The sequence below is a fragment of the Theropithecus gelada genome, chromosome 1 (genome assembly GCF_003255815.1).
Source record: "Theropithecus gelada isolate Dixy chromosome 1, Tgel_1.0, whole genome shotgun sequence".
NCBI classification, from domain to species: Eukaryota; Metazoa; Chordata; class Mammalia; order Primates; family Cercopithecidae; genus Theropithecus; species Theropithecus gelada.
In genome coordinates, this window is record NC_037668.1 from 3,775,810 (window position 1) to 3,799,324 (window position 23,515).

Genomic DNA, 23,515 nt, shown 5'->3' on the forward strand with positions numbered 1-23,515 from the left:
TCCTTTACATCCCTTGTAAGTTGGATTCCTAGGTATTTTATTCTCTTTGAAGCAATTGTGAATGGAAGTTCATTCATGATTTGGCTCTCTGTTTGTCTATTACTGGTGTATAAGAATGCTTGTGATTTTTGCACATTAATTTTGTATCCTGAGACTTTGCTGAAGTTGCTTATCAGCTTAAGGAGATTTTGGGCTGAGACGATGGGGTTTTCTAAATATACAATCATGTCATCTGCAAAGAGGGACAATTTGACTTCTTCTTTTCCTAACTGAATACCCTTGATTCCTTTCTCTTGCCTGATTGCCCTAGTCAGAACTTCCAACACTATGTTGAATAGGAGTGGTGAGAGAGGGCATCCCTGTCTTGTGCCAGTTTTCAAAGGGAATTTTTCCAGTTTTTGCCCATTCAGTATGACATTGGCTGTGGGTTTGTCATAAATAGCTCTTATTATTTTGAGGTACGTTCCATCAATACCGAATTTATTGAGCGTTTTTAGCATGAAGGGCTGTTGAATTTTGTCAAAAGCCTTTTCTGCATCTATTGAGATAATCATGTGGTTCTTGTCTTTGGTTCTGTTTATATGCTGGATTATGTTTATTGATTTGCGAATGTTGAACCAGCCTTGCATCCCAGGGATGAAGCCCACTTGATCATGGTGGATAAGCTTTTTGATGTGTTGCTGAATCCGGTTTGCCAGTATTTTATTGAGGATTTTTGCATCGATGTTCATCAGGGATATTGGTCTAAAATTCTCTTTTTTTGTTGTGTCTCTGCCAGGCTTTGGTATCAGGATGATGTTGGCCTCATAAAATGAGTTAGGGAGGATTCCCTCTTTTTCTATTGATTGGAATAGTTTCAGAAGGAATGGTACCAGCTCCTCCTTATACCTCTGGTAGAATTCAGCTGTGAATCCATCTGGTCCTGGACTTTTTTTCGTTGGTAGGCTATTAATTATTGCCTCAATTTCAGAGCCTGCTATTGGTCTATTCAGGGATTCAACTTCTTCCTGGTTTAGTCTTGGAAGAGTGTAAGTGTCCAGGAAATTATCCATTTCTTCTAGATTTTCTAGTTTATTTGCGTAGAGGTGTTTATAGTATTCTCTGATGATAGTTTGTATTTCTGTGGGGTCGGTGGTGATATCCCCTTTATCATTTTTTATTGCGTCAATTTGATTCTTCTCTCTTTTCTTCTTTATTAGTCTTGCTAGCGGTCTGTCAATTTTGTTGATCTTTTCAAAAAACCAACTCCTGGATTCATTGATTTTTTGGAGGGTTTTTTGTGTCTCTATCTCCTTCAGTTCTGCTCTGATCTTAGTTATTTCTTGCCTTCTGCTAGCTTTAGAATGTGTTTGCTCTTGCTTCTCTAGTTCTTTTAATTGTGATGTTAGAGTGTCAATTTTAGATCTTTCCTGCTTTCTCTTGTGGGCATTTAGTGCTATAAATTTCCCCCTACACACTGCTTTAAATGTGTCCCAGAGATTCTGGTATGTTGTATCTTTGTTCTCATTGGTTTCAAAGAACATCTTTATTTCTGCCTTCATTTCATGATGTACCCAGTAGTCATTCAGGAGCAGGTTGTTCAGTTTCCATGTAGTTGAGCAGTTTTGATTGAGTTTCTTAGTCCTGAGTTCTAGTTTGATTGCACTGTGGTCTGTGAGACAGTTTGTTATAATTTCTGTTCTTGTACATTTGCTGAGGAGTGCTTTACTTCCAATTATGTGGTCAATTTTGGAATAAGTGCGATGTGGTGCTGAGAAGAATGTATATTCTGTTGATTTGGGGTGGAGAGTTCTGTAGATGTCTATTAGGTCTGCTTGCTGCAGAGATGAGTTCAATTCCTGGATATCCTTGTTAACTTTCTGTCTCATTGATCTGTCTAATGTTGACAGTGGAGTGTTGAAGTCTCCCATTATTATTGTATGGGAGTCTAAGTCTCTTTGTAAGTCTCTAAGGACTTGCTTTATGAATCTGGGTGCTCCTGTATTGGGTGCATATATATTTAGGATAGTTAGTTCTTCCTGTTGAATTGATCCCTTTACCATTATGTAATGGCCTTCTTTGTCTCTTTTGATCTTTGATGGTTTAAAGTCTATTTTATCAGAGACTAGTATTGCAACCCCTGCTTTCTTTTGTTCTCCATTTGCTTGGTAAATCTTCCTCCATCCCTTTATTTTGAGCCTATGTATGTCTCTGCGTGTGAGATGGGTCTCCTGAATACAGCAGACTGATGGGTCTTGACTCTTTATCCAGTTTGCCAGTCTGTGTCTTTTAATTGGAGCATTTAGTCCATTTACATTTAAGGTTAATATTGTTATGTGTGAACTTGATCCTGCCATTATGATATTAACTGGTTATTTTGCTCGTTAGTTGATGCAGTTTCTTCCTAGCCTCGATGGTCTTTACATTTTGGCATGTTTTTGCAATGGCTGGTACCGGTTGTTCCTTTCCATGTTGAGTGCTTCCTTCAGGGTCTCTTGTAAGGCAGGCCTAGTGGTGACAAAATCTCTAAGCATTTGCTTATCTGTAAAGGATTTTATTTCTCCTTCACTTATGAAACTTAGTTTGGCTGGATATGAAATTCTGGGTTTAAAATTCTTTTCTTTAAGAATGTTGAATATTGGCCCCCACTCTCTTCTGGCTTGTAGAGTTTCTGCCGAGAGATCTGCTGTGAGTCTGATGGGCTTCCCTTTGTGGGTAACCCGACCTTTCTCTCTGGCTGCCCTTAAGATTTTTTCCTTCATTTCAACTTTGGTGAATCTGGCAATTATGTGTCTTGGAGTTGCTCTTCTCGAGGAGTATCTTTGTGGCGTTCTCTGTATTTCCTGGATTTGAATGTTGGCCTGCCCTACTAGGTTGGGGAAGTTCTCCTGGATGATATCCTGAAGAGTGTTTTCCAACTTGGTTCCATTTTCTCCCTCACTTTCAGGCACCCCAATCAGACATAGATTTGGTCTTTTCACATAATCCCATACTTCTTGCAGGCTTTGTTCATTTCTTTTTCTTCTTTTTTCTTTTGGTTTCTCTTCTCGCTTCATTTCATTCATTTGATCCTCAATCGCTGATACTCTTTCTTCCAGTTGATCAAGTCGGTTACTGAAGCTTGTGCATTTGTCACGTATTTCTCGTGTCATGGTTTTCATCTCTTTCATTTCGTTTATGACCTTCTCTGCATTAATTACTCTAGCCATCAATTCTTCCACTTTTTTTTCAAGATTTTTAGTTTCTTTGCGCTGGGTACGTAATTCCTCCTTTAGCTCTGAGAAGTTTGATGGACTGAAGCCTTCTTCTCTCATCTCGTCGAAGTCATTCTCCGTCAAGCTTTGATCTGTTGCTGGCGATGAGCTGCGCTCCTTTGCCGGGGGAGATGCACTCTTATTTTTTGAATTTCCAGCTTTCCTGCCCTGCTTTTTCCCCATCTTTGTGGTTTTATCTGCCTCTGGTCTTTGATGATGGTGACGTACTGGTGGGGTTTTGGTGTAGGTGTCCTTCCTGTTTGATAGTTTTCCTTCTAACAGTCAGGACCCTCAGCTGTAGGTCTGTTGGAGATTGCTTGAGGTCCACTCCAGACCCTGTTTGCCTGGGTGTCAGCAGCAGAGGCTGCAGAAGATAGAATATTGCTGAACAGCGAGTGTACCTGTCTGATTCTTGCTTTGGAGGCTTCCTCTCAGGAGTGTATTCCACCCTGTGAGGTGTGGGGTGTCAGACTGCCCCTAGTGGGGGATGTCTCCCAGTTAGGCTACTCAGGGGTCAGGGACCCACTTGAGCAGGCAGTCTGTCCCTTCTCAGATCTCAACCTCCGTGTTGGGAGATCCACTGCTCTCTTCAAAGCTGTCAGACAGAGTCGTTTGCCTCTGCAGAGGTTTCTCTGCTTTTGTTGTTTACTGTGCCCTGTCCCCAGAGGTGGAGTCTACAGAGACAGGCAGGTTTCCTTGAGCTGCTGTGAGCTCCACCCAGTTCGAGCTTCCCAGCGGCTTTGTTTACCTACTTAAGCCTCAGCAATGGCGGGCGCCCCTCCCCCAGCCTGGCTGCTGCCTTGCTGCGAGATCGCAGACTGCTGTGCTAGCAATGAGGGAGGCTCCGTGGGCGTGGGACCCTCCCGGCCAGGTGTGGGATATTATCTCCAGGTGTGCCTGTTTGCTTAAAGCGCAGTATTGGGGTGGGAGTTACCCGATTTTCCAGGTGTTGTGTGTCTCAGTTCCCCTGGCTAGGAAAAGGAATTCCCTTTCCCCTTGCGCTTCCCAGGTGAGGCGATGCCTCCCCCTGCTTCAGCTCTCGCTGGTCGGGCTGCAGCAGCTGACCAGCACCGATTGTCCGGCACACCCTAGTGAGATGAACCCAGTACCTCAGTTGAAAATGCAGAAATCACCAGTCTTCTGTGTCGCTCGCGCTGGGAGTTGGAGACTGGAGCTGTTCCTATTCAGCCATCTTGCTCCGCCCCTATTTTTCTTTCTTTTGAGACCGAGTCTCGCTCTGTTGCCAGGTTGGAGTGCAGTGGTGCAATCATGGCTTACTGCAACCTCCATCTCCCGAGTTCTAGCGATTCTCTTGCCTCCGCCTCCTGAATAGCTGGGACTACAGGCATGCACCACCACGTCCAGCTAATTTTTGTATTTTTAGTAGAGACAGGGTTTCACCATGTTGGCCAGGATGGTCTCCAATTCTTGACCTCATAATCCACCCGCCTCGGCCTCCCAAAGTGCTGGGATTACAGGCATGAACCACTGTGCCTGGCCTATGCTATTATATTTTACCACAATAAAAAAACACAAGGAGCTACTGAAAAAGCAAGGAAGCTACTCATAACTTTGCACAATATCCCCCTACTCCCAGTCTCCACCGTCAATCATAACTTTCTGGAGAAGTAAATGGAGAAAGCATATTGCAGGTCAATTTGTGCCTGAGGCAGCTTATACCAGCCATAGAAAAGGGATGGATTTAAGTAGGACAAAAGGAGAGGCAGGGAGGCCGATGATGTAGCGACAGCAATAAGGCAAAAGATAATGAAAGCCTTAACTAGCTCACTCCCTGCTAAAAGACAGACATTAGAAACACATTGAGAACCTAAATGTGTTTGGTGAGTGACTAATGATAATGATGAAGAGGAAGAAATCCAGGTACCTAGCTTTAGAAACTTAGCGATGCACCATTACTTGAGACCAGATACACAGGGAAACTGAAATTTAATAATTAAATAAGAAATTTTAAATATTTTCTTTAAAATTTTAAATAATTTGATTACAATTGATAATTGGGAATGTGATTATGGTGGTTTGTAATTTGTTAACTTGGTTAAAATGGCTATTTCCCAGACTGCTCTTATATGTTTCTGGTTGGGGTAAACCGTAAGAGACATTTTGCGTGAGTTCTGCAAGGTGGAAGTGAAGCAGCACCCAGAATGTTTTGACATGCAAAGGGTTGGTGCAGGAGTACTAGGCACTGATGCAGCTCACATGTACGTGATACCATTTATCTGCTGCTCCATCTCCTTGGCATGGGGCGCAGCCAGTCCTGAGTTAGCTTCTCTACCTCCTCCTGGATCTTCCTTCAGCTTTTCTGACTCTTGAGCCAGGGGAGTATTTAGCTCCAAGACAAAGTGTGCCAGCTTCTCCTGTAGACACCCACATCATCAAAGTTAGAGGTGGGAGAGACTGACACAGGATCCATCCATCCTTCTGGGTTCCAGTTGGTGGTTCTAGGATTCAGCTTGTTCCTCCTCCTTTTCCCCATCTACATGCATCTTTCCACTTCCTGACTGCCAGTCATGCAAACTTCATGCTCCAGCATGAGACACAAAGACAACAGCCTCACAGAGACTGGCTAATCACATCTCACAATTGTGTAAGGTTCAATTTCTGGTGGTTTTGCTTCCCTGACAAACCCTGATAGAGAATTTGGTAGCAGACAAGATTCCAGCGGTATAGAACCTTAAGAATGAGTTGTCTAGACAAGTTTTGGGTTACTTGGAATTCATCCTCTGATTTTCCTAATGCCCTGTTTCCAGTGGTAAAGAAGACACTAGTATTATGCAATGGCAAACAGTTACACAAATTATCACATTGACACCTTTAATCAAATGCCTATACAGCGAGGGTTGGCAAGCTTTTTCTGAAAAGGGATAGATGATAAATATTTTAAGCATTGGAAGCCACATAGTCTGTGCTGCGTACACTCTACCTAGATTCTGCATGGTCTCTGTCTCTACTTAACTCTGTGGTTGTAGCACAAAAACAGCCACAGACATATGTATATGAATGAATGTGGCTGTGTTCCAATAAAACTTTATTTACAAAAGTAGGGGCAAGCCAGATTTGGCCCAGGAGGCATAGCTTGCTGACTTCTGCCATAGAAGGAAAGCTTTGGATGAACAAGTATTTGCTGCCATAGAATATTTCAGTGAAAATACAAACCATAATGGGATTGATTAATTGCTTCTAAGTGTGCTGGAGAACTTCAGAAAAGAAAATGATGAGCTCCGGGCTTTACATTCTTAGCTCAAGGTCTATATAAGGAAGCTAAACTCTTCTATTATTACCCTAAAAGAATTCTGACTGATACAGTGATGACTGAACTAAAATCAGTAGATGATTTGCAGGCTAACTTTAAAAAGAAGCAATAAATTTGTAGGGGAGGTAATTTGGGACATGCCAAGTTGGAGATGTCAATGAAGTGTCCAAGTGGTGATGCTTGGCAGACGGTAGGATGCGTAGTCTGAAACTCTGGGAGAAACGTCCATTTAGAAATCACTCACACATACTCAATTGTTATAATCACAAGAATGAAAGAGATAACCAGGAAAAGGAGAGAGAGAGAGAGAGAGAGAGAGAGAGAGAGAGAGGTGCAGGAAGCTAAAGCAGACCCTAAGAAATCCAACATTCAGTGGAGGGACAGGGGACGAGGGGCCTATAAAAGAGCCTGAGAAGTTGAAGACCCCAGAAGAGAGTAGCATCACCGAGACCAAGGAACTGGAGAGTATCAAGAAACTGTCAGTGACTGCAATAAAACTGCACATGGCAGAAGCTGAGAAAGTCCTAAGTCAAAATTGAAACAAAAGATCCACTGCCTTCAAAAAAAACAACTGGAGAGGAGAGGCAAGGCGATTAATTTTTATGAGGTATGTCACCAGGAGCATCATTCATTCCATAAGCATTCCCTTCTTTAAAGAGGAATACCTCTCTTAACAGCTTAACTTGGGGTGATGCAAGGAAGTTAAAAGAGAAGTGTCTGTGGCTCCTTCCATGTGGGTGAAGGACTGTGCCAGCTGAGAGGTGGTAGAACAAGAAGCTGCCTGACGACCTCCATTTATTTGATAAAAGACTGGGCTCCATCCTTGAGAGAGCAAGTTGAGGGCTGTGTAGGAGTTGGAGGAGAGAAGTGAAATTTTGGAAGAGTCAACGGAAGGTGGGAAATTTTTATTTCATTTACAGCAGTGCAGACTTCGTGCAGCAGAAAGTATGAATGCCCTTTCTTCTGTGACTTACACTGTAAAGGGAGCATTTCTCTTATGTGCCAACTAACCATAGTGGACATGTTTGTCTACGTCCAGACCAGTTCCTAGATTCAAAACTTGTCTCTTTTTTTCTTTTTTTGAGATGGAGTCTCACCCTGTCACCCAGGCTGGAGTGCAGTGATGCTGTCTTGGCTCACTGCAACCTCCTTCTCCAGGGTTCAAGTGATTCTCCTGCTTCAACCTCCGGAGTAGCTGGGACTGCAGGTGCGAACCACCATGGCTGGCTAGTTTTTGCATTTTTAATAGAGATGGGGTTTCACCATGTTGGCCGGGCTGGTCTCAAACTCCTGAACTCAGGTGATCCTCCCACCTTGGCCTCCCAAAGTGATGGGATTACAGGCGTGAGTGAGCCATGGTGCCCCGCCATATATTTGTTTTATAACCATGAGAAACTGAAATCAAAAGTCTATTTGTAGATTCTCCTAGTGGTTTATAAAATCTGGAATATTTCTGAAGAAATTATTTCTGCCACACACACACACACACAGACACATACACAGAGAGACAGAGAGACACACACACAGCGCAGGTGGCAGCTCTTTGGTAACTCAACTATGAAGTATAGTTTTTAGAGTATTTTCACTGATGAAAGATCAAACTACAGTGATTCTATGTGAACTCTGATGTGCGTGCGTGTGTGTGTTGTATAAATATCTATATATTTAACCTTAAAAGCAGAGAAGATCTGATTTTGAAAGAGCAACTGACAAATTTGATTTCCAAGGAGATTCACTGCCAGAAGGGAAAAACCATACTGTGTGGTCTCACCAAATACCATCTCCCTTCTAGTCTATTCGCCACTCAGCAACCAGAGTGATTTCTTAGAAACGTAATTGGGTCATATCACTCTTCTGCTTAAAACTCCCAATGGACAGTGTTCACCAAAATGTTAACACAATCCTTTCTAGGGGTCTTAATGCTTTGGGAAAATAAACGGTTGATTTTCCTCATTAAAATATTAGGCTCTCTGTCTTAAGGAGGGGGAGGAAGAGGAGGAGGAGGAAGAGGAGGAAAAAGGAGAGGGAGAGGAGGAGGGGGAGGGGAGGGAGAGGGAGGAGAAAAAGAAGGAGGAAGAGGAGGGAAGAAGCCCTATTGCAGGTTGGATAGCTTCAAACAAAAATAGTATTACCCCTCCTCCTACATTTCATTCATTTTGTCATCCCAGGGTGGGCCATTCTTGAAGCTGGTAAAAGTTTATTTTAAAGCATTGGGACTTCTCAGAGAGAGAGAGTAGATGGTGATGGGCAAAGATGGGGCTTTCTTCTTAGGAGGCATTTCATACTCCCAGTCCCTACTAGAGTCTATGTTGAAGGTTTCTAAATTTTATTTCTAACCCTGAAGTCTCACTAGGCATCTATGGGAAGTCATAGTTTCCAATCAAATGTAGAGCCTTCAGAATGAAGCATTTGAACAGGTTTAAAGTCAAATTTGCCATTTGTCCTAACATAGCAGGCTCCCTTTTCAAACTAACTCATCTCTGTCAGTGTGATATTATTCTCTAAATTTACGCAGGCATAAAATCTAAAGTGGAGTCATTCATCTTTGATTTATCCCTTTTTCAAAAAGTTGAGATCAAATCCACGTAACATAAAATTCAGCATTTTACCAGTTTTAAGGTGTACAACTCAGTAATTTTTAGTATGTTCACAATGTTGCACAACCATCACCACTATCCAGTTCCAGAGTATTTCCCATACTTCCCAATTTCCTCCTCCCCTCATCCTGGCACTACCAATTTATAATCTGTCTCTATGGATTTGAACTATTTTGGACATTTCTATAGATGAAATAATAGAATATGTAGTCTTTCGTGTCTAACTCATTTCTTTCAGCATAATGTTTTGAAGGTTCATCCATGTTGTAATGTGCATTGTATCAGTATATCAGTCATTTTTGTAGTTGAATAACATTCCATTTTATACCACATTTTGTTTATCCCCTCATCAGCTGATGAACATTTGATTTGTTCCATTTTCAGGCTATTATGAATAACACTGCTATGAACATTGGTGTACAAGTTTTTGTGTGAACATATGCTTTTGAATTACACATTCAAAAGGTACATGAACATCCATTTTTGAAATTACCCAATTTCTTGGGTATATACCAAGAAGCAGAATTGCTGGATCATACAGTAACTTTATGTTCAACTTTTTGAGGAGCTACCAAATTGTTTTCCATAGCAGCTGCAGCATTTCATTCCCACCAGCAATATATGAGGATTCCCATTTCTCCCTATCCTTGCCAACACTTAATTTTCCTTTTTTTAATTATAGCCATCCTGGTGGATGTGAAGTGGTATCTCATTGTAGTCTTAATTTACATTTGTGTAATGACTAATGATGTTAAGCATCTTTTCACACGCTTATTGATCATTTGTATATTTTCTTTGCAGAAATATCTATTCAAGTCCTTTGCTCATTTTTAAGTTGGATTATTTGTCTTTTTATTATTGAATTTTAAGGGTTCTTTATGTATTCTGGCTACTAGACTATTATCAGATATATGATTTACAAATATTTTCCCCCATTCTATGGTTTGTACTTTTACTTTCTTGGTAGTGCCCTTTGGTGCACTAAAGTTTTCAATTTTGATGAAGTCCAACTTCTCTATTTTTCTTTTGTTGCTTGTGCTTTTTGTGTCATATTTAAGAAACCATTACCTAATCTAAGGTCACAGTGATTTACACGTACGTTTCCTTTGAAAAGCTTTATTATTTTAGCTCTTACATTTAGTTATTTGATCCACTTTGACTTAATTTTTGTATGCAGTATAAGCTAGGAGTCTACCTTCATTCTTTGATATGTGGATATTCAGTTGTCCCAGCACCACTTGTTGAAAAGACTGTCCTTTCTCCCCTGGAACAGTCTTGGAAACCTTGTTGAAAAATCAATTGTCCACAGGTGGATGGATTTATTTCTGAACTTTCAGTTTAATTCAACTAGCCTATATGTCTAGCCTTATGGGAGTACCCTACCCTCTAGAATACTGTAGCTTTGCAGTTAAGTTTTAAAATCCAGAATTGTGAGTCCTTCAATTTTTTCTTTTAATTTTTTTTTTTTTTTTTTTTTTGAGACAGAGTCTCGCTTAGTCGCCCAGGCTGGAGTGCAGTGGCGCGATCTCGGCTCACTGCAAGCTCCGCCTCCCGGGTTCACGCCATTCTCCTGCCTCAGCCTCCCGAGTAGCTGGGACTACAGGCGCCCGCCGCCTCGCCCGGCTAATTTTTTGCATTTTTAGTAGAGACGGGGTTTCACCATGTTAGCCAGGATGGTCTCGACCTCCTGACCTCGTGATCCGCCCGCCTCGGCCTCCCAAAGTGCTGGGATTACAGGCGTGAGCCACCGCGCCCGGCCTTTTTCTTTTTCAATACTATTTTGGTTATTCAAGGTCTCTTGCATTTGTATACGGATTTTAGGATCAGCTTGTCCATTTCTGCAAAAAAAAAAAAAAAAAAAAAAAAAAAATGGTGGCAGTTTTCATTTTTGTAGGTTTTACATTAAAACTGCAGAGCAATTTGGAAAGTACTGCCATCATTTTTTTCTCTGTTCTTGTTTCAATTTGTTTGGTGTTTTGTTTTACCATTTTAAGCATTTTAAGTATTTTAACTCAGTGGCATTAAGTACATTTACATTGTTGTGCAATCATTACCACCATCCATCTCTAAAACTGTTTTCCTCTTCCCAAACTGAAACTCTGCATCCATTAAACAGTAACTCCCCATTCCTTCCTCTCCCAGCCTTTGGGAAGCACCATTCTTCTACTTTCTGTCTCTATGAATTGAACTACTCCAGGTACTTCATGTAAGTGAAATCACATAATACTTGTCCTTTTGTGACTGGCTTATTTCACTTAGCATAATGTCCTTAAGGTTCATTCATACTGTAGCATGTGTCAGAATTTTCATCCTTTTCAAGGCTAAATATTATTCCATTGCATGTATATACCACATTTTGTTTATCAGTTCATCCATTGATAGACATTTGGTTGCTTCCACCTTTGGGCTATTGTGAATAAGGCTGGTATGAACATGGGTGCACAAATATCTGTTTAAGTGCCTACTTTTAATGATCTTAGATATAAACCCAGAAATAGAATTGCCGGATCATGTGGTAATTCTATTTGTATTTTTTTTGAGGAATTGTCATATTGGTTTTCACAGTGGCTGCACCATTTTACATTCCTACTAGCAGTTCCCAAGGAATTTAATTTCTGCATATCGTCACCAACATTGGTGTTTTCTGTTTTGTTTTGTTTTTAGTAATAGCCATCCTAAAAAGTGTAAAGTGGAATAATGCCCAAGTATTGTGTTCTTTTTGATGCTATTGTACATAAAGTTATTTTTCTTTCATTGTTGGATTGTTCATTGCTAATATATAGAAATACAACTAATTTTTATATATTGGTCTTGTATCCTTCAACTTTGAATAGAAGTAGTGAGAATAGTCATTTTCTTTCTTTTTTCAACCTTTTACCATTAAGTATAATGTTAGCAGTGGGTTTTTCAAAGACGACCTTTATGAGATTGAAGAATTTCCTTTCTTTTTCTGGTCTGGTGTGTTTTTAAATCATGGAAGGGTACTGGATTTTGTCAAATGCTTTTTCTGTGTCTATTGAGATGATGGCTTTTTTCCCTTTATCCTATTAATATTATATTAATTTTTATGTATCAAATCAATCTTTTATTTCTGGAATAAATTCCACTTGGTAGTGATGTACAAGGAGAATTCAAATGTTCCTGAAAAATGGAATTAAAAATATAAAATATAAACTAGTTCCTCAACATTAAGCTCCACCAATTCAAGACACTTTTGTAAATGATGATACTAGCCGCTTAGTTCATCCCTAGAGAACTGAGGGTCCTGGAAATCTGATGTCAATGCCATTTTTTTTTTTTTTTTTTTTTACATTATTAACTGAAGAAAAATTGGTGCCTTTAACAGATTTTTTTAAAGATTAAGATATAGAAAGAAGTCAGAAGGAGCCAAATCAGGACTGTAAGATGGATGCCTAATGATTTCCCATCAAAACTTTCACAAAGGTGCCCTTATTTGATGAGAGGAATGAGCAGAAGCATTGTCATGGTGGAGAAAGACTCTCTGGTGAAGCTTTCCTGGGTGTTTTTCCACTAAAGCTTTGGTTAACTCTCTTAAAACACTCTCATAATAAGCAGATGTTGTCATTCTTTGGCCCTCCAGAAAGTAAACAAGTAAATGCTGTGAGCATCCCAAAAAACTGTTGCTGTGACCTTTGCTATTGACCAGTTCACTTTTGCTTTGACTGGACCACTTTTTTTGTTTGTTAGTTTGTTTGTCTTTTGAGACAGAGCCTCACTCTGTTGCCCAGGCTGGAGTGCAATGGCGCAATTTCGGCTCACTGCAACCTCCGCCTCCTGGGTTCATGAGATTCTCCTGCCTCAGCCTCCTGAGCAATTGGGACTATAGGCATGTGCCACCACACCTGGCTAATTTTTGTGTTTTTAGTAGAGATGGGGTTTTACCATGTTGCTCAGACTGGTCTCGAACTCCTGGCCTCGAGTGATCCACCCACCTTGGCCTCCCAAAGTGCTGGGATTACAGGGGTGAGCCACTGCACCTGGCATGGACCACTTTTTACCACTTGGTAGCCATTGCTTTGATTGTGCCTTGTCTTTAGGATCATACTGGTGAAACTATATGTCATCTCCTGTTATAATCCTTTGAAGAAATGCTTCAGGATCGTGATTCTGCTTGTTTAAAATTTCATTTGAAAGCTCTGCTCTTTTGTGCAGCTTATCTGGGCACAATGGCTTTGGCACCCATCAAGTGGAAAGTTTGCACAACTTTAATTTTTCAGTCAGAACTGGGTAGGCTGAACCAATTGAGATGTCTATGGCATTGACTGTTGTTTCTGCTGCTAATCACTGATCCTCTTCAATTAGGGCACAAACAAGATTAATTTTTTCCTCATAAATGGATGTGGATGATCTGCCACTGTAGGCTTCATATTCAATATCATCTCATCCTTTCTTAAAACGAGTTATCCATTGCTGATTTCTTTGGGGAGTTTTCCCCCATAAACTTTTTGTAAAGCACCAATGATTTCACCATTCTCCAACTCAAGCTGCACTACAAATGTGTTGTTTGTTCTTGCTTTAGTTTTAACAAAATTCATGTTGCTCTGACAGGGGCTCTTTTCAAACTGATGCCTTATCCTTCTTAGTGCTTCAATCTAGATCCTGTTCAGACATAAGTTAGTACAAGTTTATTTTAGTGCAAAACATTGAAATCATGCATTCTTTTCTGATATGTGTTTTCCATGACCTTTTGAAGACCCCTCAAATAATCATTTGCATATGCTACTGAAGTCAATTTGTTTGTATTTCATTGAAGATTTGTACATCCATATTTATAATGGATATTAGTCTGTCATTTTCTTTTCCCTGTTGTCTTTGTCTGGTTTTAGTATTAGGGTAATATTTGTCTCATAGAAGGTGTTAGGAAGTATCCCCTGCCCTTTATTTTTTTTAAAAAAAAAAGTTTGTGAAAGCTTAAGGATAATTATTTGAAAATTTGGCAGAATTTATAAGTGAAGTCATCTAGTCATGGGTTTTTTGTTTTATTTTGTTTCTGTTTTTTCTTGTCTTTTTCCTTTTTTTTCCCCCTTTTAAGACATGGTTGGGCTGGGCACAGTGGCTCATGCCTGTAATCCCAGCACTTTGGGAGGCTGAGGTGGGTGGATCACCTGAGGTCAGGGGTTCAAGACCAGCCTGACCAATACGGTGAAACCCTGTCTCTACTAAAAAATACAAAAATTAACCCGGTGTGGTGGCATGCACCTGTAGTCCCAGCTACTAGGGAGGCTGAGACAGGAGAATCGCTTGAACCCAGGAGGCAGAGGTTGCAGTGACCTGATATCATGCCACTGCACTCCAGCCTGGGCAACAGAGTGAGACTCTGTCTCAAAAAAAAAAAAAAAAAAAAGAGAGAGAGAGAGACAGGGTGTCTCTCTCTCTGTCACCCAGGCTGGAATGCAATGGACAAATCATAGTTCACTGAAGTCTCAAACTCCTGGACTCAGGAGATCCTTCCACCGCAGCCCCCCACGAATCTAGAGCTACAGGTGCACACCACCATGCTTAGCTAATTTTTTTAATGTTTTTATTTTTTTGTAGAGACAGGGTCTTGCTATGTTGCACACACTGGTCTTAAACTCCTAGCCTCAAGTAATCCTCCTGTCCCAGCCTACCAAAGTGCTGGAATTACAGGCATGAGCCACCACAGCCAGCCTTGTTTTGGGTTTTTCTTTGTTGGAAGTTTTTTGATTTCTGATTCAATTTGTTTACTTTTTATACATCTATCCAGATTTTCTACTCTTTCTTGAGTAAGTTTTAGTAGTTTGTGTGTTTTTAGAAACTTGTCCATTTTCTCTAGATTATAACATTTGTTGTTATGCAATTGTTCATAGTATTGTCTTATAATTCTTTTTATTTCTTTAAGGTTGGTAGTAAGGTGCCTTCTCTCATTCCTGATTTTTGTAATTTCAGTTTTCTCCCTATTTTTCTGGTCAGCATAGATAAAGGATTGCCTACTTTGTTGACCTTTTAAAAGAACCAACTTCTGGTTTCATTGATTTACTTTAATATTTTTCTAATCTCTTTTTCATTTACTTTTAGTCTAATCTTTATCATTTTCTTCCCTTTTCTTGCTTTGGGTTCAGTTTGCCCTTCTTTTTCTAGTTTCTAAAAGTGGAAGATTATGCTGTTAATTTGAGATCTTTCTTCTTTTTTAATGAAGGTGTTTACAACTAACTGTAAATTTCCCTTCAAGCATTCTTCCAACATTCCCTGTATCCCGTACATTTTTCTATGTTATGTTTTCATTTGTATTCACTCAAGTATTTTCTAATGTCTCTTATAATTTTCTTCTTTGACCCATTGGTTGTTTAAGAGTGTAATGTTTTATTTCCATATATTTAGGAACTTTCCTGATTTACATCTGTTATTGACTTCCAACATTTTTAAAGATGGGGGTCTCATTATGTTGCCCAGCAGGCCTTGAACTCCTAGGCTAAAGCAATCTTCACACCTCAGCTTCCTGAGTAGCTGGGATTACAGGCACATGCCACTGCACCCAGCCAAATTTCATCTTAACGTGGTCAGAGAACATATTTTATATAATTTCAACATTTTAAAATTTGTTCAGACTTGCTTTGTGGCCTATCTTATAGTTTAACCTGGAGAATGTCCCATATGCATTTGAGGAGAACGCTATTTTGCTCTTGTTTCGTGGAGTGCTTTTTAGATGTCTGTTAGGTCTAGTGGGTTTATAGTGTTGTCAATAGGCCACTGTGCCTGGCCTATTCTTTATTTCTACTTGTGGATTTGAGTTACTCTAGTTACTCTTACTTTAGCATAAAGAACTCTCTTTAGCATTTCTTGTAGAGCAAGTTGCTAGCAATAAACTCAGTTTTTATTTATCTGAGAAGACTTCCTTGATGATCTTCCATTTGTTCTATACATTATTGAAAGTGTGGTCTTCAAATATTACTGTAGAAATGTCTATTTCTCCCTTCAATTCTGCCAGTTTTTTGCTTCATGTATTTGGGTATCTATTGTTAGATGTATACATGTGTATCATTATTATATCTTCATAGTGGATTGACTCTTTTATCATTATAAAATGTCCTTCTTTGTCTCTCATGACAATTTTTGTCTTAAAGTTGATACATTTGTCTGGTTTTAGGATAGCCACTTCAACTCTCTTTTTGCTACTGTTTGCAGGAAATACTTATCTTTTCCCATTCTTTTACTTTCAACCTGTTTGTACCTTTAAATCTAAAGGGAGACTTTTACAAACAGCATATAGTTGGATCATGTTTTTTTTAAATTCATTCTTCTAACCTCTGCCTTTGAGAGTTAATTCATTAACATTTAATGTAATTACTGAAAAGAAAGGGATTACTTGTGCCATTTTGCTATGTATTATGTATATGTCTTACATCTTTTTTGCACCTCAGTTCCTCCATTACTCCTTTCTTCTGTGTTAAATAGACACTTTTCTAGGGTGTCACTTTAATTCCTTTATCATTTCTTTTACTACACACTTTTGAGTTATTTTCTTGGCGATTTCCCTGGGAATTATAATTAACATCTTAATTTATAACAATGTAATTCGGATTAATACCAACTTACTTTTAATATTATACACAATTTTGCTCCTATATAGTTCAGTTTCTTGCTTTATGCTATTACTGTCACAAATTACTTCTTTTTTTGTTTTGTTTTGTTTTTTTTTTGGAGACGAGTCTCGCTCAGTCGCCCAGGCTGGAGTGCAGTGGCGTCATCTCGGCTCACTGCAAGCTCCGCCTCCTGGGTTCACGCCATTCTCCTGCCTCAGCCTCCCAATTAGCTGAGACTACAGGCGCCCGCCGCCACGCCCGGCTAATTTTTTGCATTTTCAGTAGAGACGGGGTTTCACCGTGTTAGCCACGATGGTCTCGATCTCCTGACCTCGTGATCCACCCGCCTCGGCCTCCCAAAGTGCTGGGATTACAGGCGTGACAAATTACTTCTTAATACATTGTTTTTCCATCAACATAAATTTATAATTATTGCTTTATGTAGCTGTCTTTTAAATCAGATTTTTAAAAAGGGAGTTACAAACAAAAATACTTTAATAACATCTTTTATATTTATCTATGTAGTCATCATTACCAGTGGCAGTGGTTTTTCGGTTTTGTTTTGTTTTGTGGTTTTTGTTTTGTTTTGTTGAGATGGAGTCTTACTCTGTTGCCCAGGCTGAAGTGCAGTCATGCGATCTCGGCTCACTGCCGTCTCCACCTCCTGGGTTCAAGTGATTCTCCTGCCTCGGCCTACCAAGTAGCTTGGATTACAGGTGCATGCCACCACGCCTGGTTAATTTTTGTATTTTTAGTAGAGACAGCATTTCACCATGTTGGCCAGGCTAGTCTTGAACTCCTGACCTCAAGTGATCCACCCACCTCGGCCTCCCAAAGTGCTGGGATTACAAGTGTGAGCCACTGTGCCCGGCCTATTCTTTATTTCTACTTGTGGATTTGAGTTACTCTAGTTACTCTTACTTTAGCATTTCTAGTTACTCTAAAGAACTCTCTTTAGCATTTCTTGTAGAGCAAGTTTGCTAGCAATAAACTCAGTTTTTATTTATCTGAGAATGTCTCAATTTCTTCATTTCTGAAGGATATTTTTGCCAAATATAGAATTTTAGTATGTTTTGCCACTGCCTTCTGGCCTCTATGGTTTCTGATGAGAAGTCAGCTATTAATTTTATTAAAAATCCCTGTACATGATGTATTGTTTCTTGTTGCTTTCCATGTTGAGCTTTTGAGAGTTTGATTATGATGTGCCTGGTTGTGGATTTGCTTGAATTTGTCCTACTTGGAGTGTGTTGTGCTCCTCGGAGTGGTAGATTAATATTTTTTATCAAATTTGGGGAATTTTTGGACATTATTTTTTAAAATATTCTTTCTGCCCCTTTCTCTCTCTCTCCTTTCTTCTGGAACTCTCATTATGCATATCTCACTTTGCTTAATGATGTCCCACGGATTTCTTAGGCCTTGTTCATTTTCCTCTTTTCTTTCCGTTCCTCAAATAGGATAATCTCAGTGATTTATCTTCAAGTAGCTGATTCTTTCTTCTGCATCCTTAGTTCTGTTATTGAGCCCCCTCTAGTGAATTTTTAATTTAAATATTATACTTTTCAACTTTAGAATTTTTATGTGACTTCTTTTCTTAATTTCTACCTCATTATTGATATTCCCTAAGAGATGGGCTCAAAACGTGACTTTTGAGCCCATCTCTTAGGGAGTCACCAGACAATCAACCAAGGACAAATATTTCCAAATGATGACATTCATTCTCCTTCTTCTGGTACTGGTGCTAGAATGCAAGCTGTTATCTTCAAGTGGCTATCTGCCACTGAGCTGGGGAGCTAGAGATAGAACGAGGGCAAGTTATAATGTCACAAATCTGTCTGTCCTATGAAGGACTCAGCTATTTTTCCTGAATACATGTTCCCTGAGTTGCTCCAAGTATTTGGTTAATTTCCAGGGTTCTGAAAAAGTATATTCTGATCATTTTTGGGAAATTTTTAGTTGCTTTTATGGTGGAGTTCATTTTTGGAGTACCTTACTCTACCATCTTCACAGAGACCACAACTCACCATTTTTTTATCCACTCTATCCAGAAAATCACCAAAGCCAGCCAGTTATTCCTTTAAAAGTCACCTTTATCTGTTTTTCTTAATCACTACCACCACCAGGCAGGCCTTGAGAGGCAATTTATTATACTATTTAAAACCACCAGTTCTGGAATCATACATTGGTGTTTGAATACCACCTCTACCACTTCCTATATGTATGACCTGGAGCAAGTCAATTAAAACTTTTTATGCCTCAGTTTTACCGTCTGTAAAATGAGATAATAAAAGTATTGCTATGAAGATTAAATAAATTAACACTTGTCAAGTGATTAGTACTAGTGATCACTCAAAAATTGTTAGGCACTAAATGCATCCAGCAAACATTTATTAAAGCTAAATTTATTTAGATCATATACTCATCTCTAGGACTATTACAATGAGCGAGACTAACAACAGGTAAGATCTCTACTTTTGTGGAGCTTACATGAAATATCCCGAACACTTCATGTTCAGATTGCTATTTCTCAGATGACTTCTGTTGGGAAACAATTTCTCATGAATTTCTCATGTTTCTTCCCATCTTGTAAGCAGAGACACAGAGGGCCTTATTTTTGGACTGTCTTCCTCTAGAGCAGTGAACAGGTTTGTTTATTGTGTAGTATAATAAAAATGTCTTTCTCCAAGGTAAAGGCCAGACAGGTATGCATACATTCCATTATAGAAGATTTGCGTTTCCAGGCTTAGGATCCCTCCGCTCTGGCAAAAACTCATGACATATACAGCATTCATTCTGCATCACCTCTGTGGAATTCGAGGAGCACAGGGAATGGATATGAAACTGACATTCATGCTGCCGCTATGCTATGAGTAATAGAGTCCTTTGTCTCTGACTCAGGAGTCTCAGGTCTTCCACCATCATCCATGCAACAGGATACCTTTTTAGCGCACATGCAGAGTAAAATCTCAGGCGTTTCAGTTTTTGACAACTTCTATCCAGTGTGCTGTTACAAAGGCATCTTCCTTAAACCTAAATTCTACTGATTACATCTAAATTTCTTTATCTGGCTTTCAGGCTCCTTCCTACCTACTCAGCTGAATATCTATTTCTTCTTGAAAAAGACTTTCTGCTTCATAGACCAGTATTTTCACACGTATACTGTGATATTCCTTTCTACCTCTGACATTAGGCTCAAATTCCACTCCACCCCCTTTTGTTGCAATTCCTTTCCTTTCCCCTTTTATCCTATTTAGTCAACTCAAATCCATCTCTTAACACTTATATCAAGTCCAAAACTGTCAAGAAACTTCCTCATTGATCACTCTTTCTGCAAACATCTGTAGAACTTAAGAACCTATACAAAGAGTTTGAATATATATTGTGTTATTTTCTAGTGGTTCCATGTGGGTATGCATTGCTTCCCCATTCTGATTGTAAGCAAGAAGGAGTGCAGGCACAAAGCAGAAATGGAATGTGACTGATTGGAATGGTTACATGCATATGCACTAAAACCAGAATTCCCAGATTTAGATCCCCACCACTTATTAGCTATGTGGCCTCGGGCTTATTATTTAACTTCCCTATGCCTCAGTTTCTCCATCTTTAAAATGGAAATAATTATAATGATAATACCTATCTCATAGACTTCTTGTGAAAATTGAATTAACACACATAAAAACATAGATCAAGTTAGAAACATCCCAGAGTTTAGAACTGTAAGAACCTGTGGAGGTATATAGTATTACAGAGGAATCTGAAAAACCTTTCTTAAAAACCTCTCAAAACTACCAGATAAAAGAATTAAAAACATCTTTCTTTTGACAAGAAAATATAGGAAATATTCAAAGGTCAAAGGTGGCACGGCACAAATCTAAAGAGGAGGGTGAATGCTAAAGCTGGTAGCTGTTCTAGAACATTTCCTGGTCCACAGTAATCCAGAGCATTTGTTTCGGTGGCCACTTGGCTACAGAACAATAAGTCTCAGGTCTACACAAATTCAGAAGTAAGATTAGAAACCCAAACATTTATCCAGGATTGCAAAGGATCATATGCTCAGTGAATAATTAAAAGAGACTCACATATACCCCTCAAAGGAATATGGTGAAAAAATAATGGCACGTGGTACAAGGTCGAAAAGTCTTCTCTTGAGAATTTTTAACAACATGTGAGACTTCAAATAAGATTACAGCCTGAATTCACATTTCTTTCATGTTTCTTCAAAGTGATCCGGGTTAGTAGACCCCACCAAGCCCCTGGCAAAAGCAAATACAAATTCTCTCCACTCAGGAATCTAAGAATCTAAAAAAGTTCCAAAGAATGTTAGCTCACAGTTTACAAAAATCACAAAATACACAAGGAAACAAAATTCCCTGAGTAAGAAACAGCAGAAACACCATGTAAGGAAAAAATGAACTACTGAGACTTTTTTTTTTTTTTGAGACGGAGTCTCCCTCTGTCACCCACACCGGAGTGCAGTGGCGCGATCTCCACTCACTGCAAGCTCCACCTCCCGGGTTCCTGCCATTTTCCTGCCTCGGCCTGCTGAGTCGCTGGGACTACAGGCGCCCGCCACCACGCCCGCCTAATTTTTTGTGTATTTTTTAGTAGAGACGGCGTTTCACTGTGTTAGTCAGGATGGTCTCAATCTCTTGACCTCGTGATCCGCCCGCCTCGGCTTCCCAAAGTGCTGGGATTACCGGCATGAGCCACCGCACCCGGCCCCGAGAGTTTAAATGTAGTTATTAATGCTACAGAGTACTTTTTAAGTATGTATAACACATTTAAAAGTAAGATAATTAATTGAAAATAGGAGAAAAGAAAAAGAGGCTATCAAAAATGATCAGACAGGCAGGGCACAGCGACTCACACCTGTAATTCCAACACTTTGGGAGGCCGAGGCAGGAGGATCAGTTGAGGCCAGGAGTTTGAGACCAGCCTGGCCAACATGACCAGACCCTGTCTCTACTAAAAATACAAAAACTAGCTGAGCAGGGTGGTGCATTCCTGTAGTCTCAGCTATTCAGGAGACAGAGGCACAAGAATTGCTTGAACCCAGGAGGCTGAGGTTGCAGTGAGCCAAGATTGTGCCACTGCACTCCAGCCTGGGTGACAGCGTGAGACTTTGTTAAAAAAAAAAAAAAAAATTACCAGACATATTTGAAAAATAACTAAATAGATCCAGAATAAAAATTAATGTAATAATTAAATTAAAAACTCTGTAGATGGGCTAAATAGTAGACTCACCCAGAAGAATTAGTAAATTGAAGAATAGCTGAAGAAATTTTATAGAATTCAGCTTAGAGAAATAATGAAATGGAAACTACAAAAGATTAAGAAACACGGAGAATGAAGTAAGAGTTATGTATGTATCTATTCAGCTTCCCAAAAGAGTGATTAAAAAGGTAATATTCAAAGAGATTATTGTCTTTTCAACAAATGGTGTTGGGAAAACTGGATAATAACAAAAAAATAAAGTCGGATGCTTACCTTATACTATATACAAAAAGTAACTCAAAAGGGGTCAAAGACCTAAACATAAGAATTAAAACTATAAACCTCTTCAAAGAAAACATAAGAGGAAAAGCTTCATGGCATTGGATTTGGCAAGGATTTCTTGGATATGACATCAGAAGCAAAGGCAACAAAAGAAAAAAAATCAATAAATTGAACTACATCAAAATTTAAAACATTTGTGCATCAAAGGACACTATTGATAGATTGAAAAGGAAACCCACAGAATGGGAGAAAATATTTGTAAATCATGTATGTGATAAGGAATTAATACATAAAATGCACAAGAAACTCCTGCAACTCAACAATGACAACAACAAAATACCCTTGATTTTTAAAAGGGGCAAATTACTTCAGTAAACATTTCTCCAAAGAGATATACGAATGGTCAGTAAGTACATGAAAAGATATTCAACATCAGTAATTATTAGGGAAATGCAAATAAAACCCACAATGAGATACCACTTTACACACATAAGTATGGCTATTACCAAAAAAACACACACACAGATAAAAAGTATTGGTGAGGATATAGAGAAATTGAAATTATTGTGCACTGCTGATGTCAATGTAAAATGGTACAAGTGCTCTGTAAAATAGTATGGCAGTTTCTCAAAAAATTAAAAATAAAATTATGATATGACTCCCCAGAAGAACTGGAAGTGGGGACTTGAGCAGATAATTGTACACCCATGTTTATAGCAGCATTACTCACAGTTGCCATAGGGTGGAGGCAACCCAAGTGCGTATAGATGGATGAATGGATACACAAAATGTAGCGTTTACATACAATAAAATATTATCCAGCCTTAAAAAGAAAGGAAATTCCAACACAAGCTGCAACATGGATGAAACTTGAGGACATTATGCTAAGTGAAATAAGTCAGTCACAACAAGATGAATATTGTATGATTCCATTTATATGAGGTACCAGTTGAATTGGGACCGAAAGTATAATGAGTTGCCAGGGGCTTGAGGGAGGGAGTTAGTGTTTAATGGGTATAAAGCTTCAGTTTGGGAAGCTTTTTGAAAAGTTCTGAGGATGAATGGTAGTAATGATTGCACAACAATGTGAATGTGCTTAATGTCACTGAACTGTACACTTAGAAATAGTTAAAATGGTACATTTTACATTGTGTGTACATTGTGTGTGTGTGTGTGTGTGTGTGTATATATACACACACACATATATATATAAAACCACAGTTTTTTCAAAACTTGGGGAAAAATAATAGTTGAGAATTTTCCAGAACTGATAAAAGATGTAAATATTCAACTTAAGGAATCACAATGAATCCCTCATAAAAGAAATACGTATCTAGACACTTTGTAAAATGTCTTTGT

At 39.2% G+C, this 23,515-nt stretch overlaps 2 protein-coding genes across 3 annotated transcripts in view; one reads left to right on the top strand and one right to left on the bottom strand.

Moving 5' to 3' along the window:
• The window catches only part of ADORA3 (adenosine A3 receptor), an 85,134-nt gene that overhangs the window by 54,589 nt on the left and 7,030 nt on the right, over positions 1–23,515 (bottom strand). The window lies entirely within an intron of this gene.
• RAP1A (RAP1A, member of RAS oncogene family) overlaps positions 7,198–23,515 on the top strand; it is a 171,102-nt gene continuing 154,784 nt past the window's right edge. Inside the window, exon 1 of the mRNA XM_025387817.1 lies at positions 7,198–7,398. The gene's annotated coding sequence lies outside the window, so the exon portion shown is untranslated. The remainder of the gene's footprint in view (positions 7,399–23,515) is intronic.